A 1,899-nucleotide genomic window follows, 5' to 3' on the forward strand; every position below is an offset into this window, starting at 1 on the left:
TTGGCTGTCATCTACAGGAGGATATGCAGTGCTTCTGTGAGCAGCTACTGGGTATGGCAGTATGATTTGTTATACCCAAGGGATGGTTTACATTGATGCACCTTTCTATGCACCTTTCTTTTGAGCCTGCGTAAACTTGGGCTGTTGTTCAGTGAAGCTTTGCTTGTCTGTGCTTTGGGAACTGGCTGTATCTTGCTGTAACTGGAGCCTGTTTGGCCACCAAGTTGTTGACTCTTTGTGGGGATAAGATAAGGAAAAACAGGGTGGAAGATGAAGAGTGAGGGAATGATCCATAAAGAACGTATGGGAAGAACTGTGGTTCGCATGGCTGAGATTTTTAGTCAGTGTAGCTCTAATCTTTGCTCTATTGTGATGTCTCTGCTGTCATTGGTCTTTCACACTGAGAAGAGAAAACCGTCAAATGGGGGGTGTAGAACTAAAGTGCCATCCGTACTTGTCTCTTGACAATAACAGCCATTAGTGGTGTTGAGATGGCAGTCACAAGCATTGCCTGCCAGCTGCCAAGCAGCTATTGAGTAAAATTACTTGGTTCTTATAAACTGTGCCAAACGGCTCAAATTTAACTGAAGTTACCTTCTACTAGTTTCATAGACTATTTCCAAGTAGTGCACTTCTAGACTCTGCTCTGCCTTTTCCAGCATTGTCATCTTGTATCTTGTTGGTTACATAGACAGGACAAGTACTTGTGGTCAAATTCTCTCCATCTTGGCAACTAAAAGTCTCTAATCTTCACCTATTACTTAAGAGCACCTTCAATGAACAATCCTTGCTGCAGGGAGGAGGGGGAAACCTCAACTTCTTACTGATCAAACTTAGTAACAGCACACAATCTAATCTCATTCTTGAAAAGTGGTTCGTGGATGACTCTTTTTCTAGTAAAGATGACAAAGACACAACTGATCAGATTTGCTTCCATCTTGTGGAGGGAGGAGGTAAGATGGCACCAGAACAATTGTAGCATTCCTTTGGATCTCATTTTCCCTTCCAAACTTCTACTAAAAGTTATCTAAGATATGACAATGTGGCAATCTGTTCTGCAGCTCTAAGTGGGTGATTTTGTTCATTTCTTTGCACTTGGTATAGTCCATGTCATAGCTTCGCAAAACTGCAGTGGGGAATGTCATGAGGAAGGCTGACTGATCCATGCAGACAGGATTACTTGGAATTTTGCAGGTTCAGATACAATTCAAAATCCAGTTCAGCTGTATTTTGATTCAGCTATGGCTTGAGGCATGAACCAGATCCCAAAGCTGGAGTGGTGTTATGTGAAGGAGGGTTTATTTGTTATTCTTCTAGCATTATTGTTATCTGTCAGATGCTGCATCTTGAAGTCTGAGACTTGAAGCTCTGCCAGGGGAGGTTCAGGCTGTATATCATAAAAAAAAATTTCACGGAAAGAGTCATCAGGCACTGGAACAGGCTGCCCAGGGAGGTGGTGGAGTCGCTTTCCCTGGAGGTGTTTAAAGAATGGGTGGATGAAGTGCTTAGGGACATGGTTTAAGGGAGTGTTAGGAATGGTTGGATTCGATGATCCAGTGGGTCCTTTCCAACCTGGTGATTCTATGATTCTGGTCCTTAACCTGTCTTCCAGCTGCTCTGCTTACCAGCCGTGCCAGGACAAGATGACACTTTTGCTAATGTCATGGTGGAGCTGTGCTGCGCTGTGGGTCTCTAACAAAAGCAGAGAAACAAGAATAAGCAGCATGCAGGCGCTTTGTGCAAGTGAAAACCATTGATAAAGGAAGTTGTTCAGTGTAGGAGTAATTCCTCTCTTGATCAACCTTGTTAAAGGAAATGAAAAAAAATCCTCTAAAGCCTCTGCAAGCCCTGCCAAAGCATCCACTACCAATGTGGTGACTAGGACAGAACCTTTGAGAA

This window comes from Cuculus canorus, chromosome 1, assembly GCF_017976375.1.
Source record: "Cuculus canorus isolate bCucCan1 chromosome 1, bCucCan1.pri, whole genome shotgun sequence".
NCBI lineage: Eukaryota > Metazoa > Chordata > Aves > Cuculiformes > Cuculidae > Cuculus > Cuculus canorus.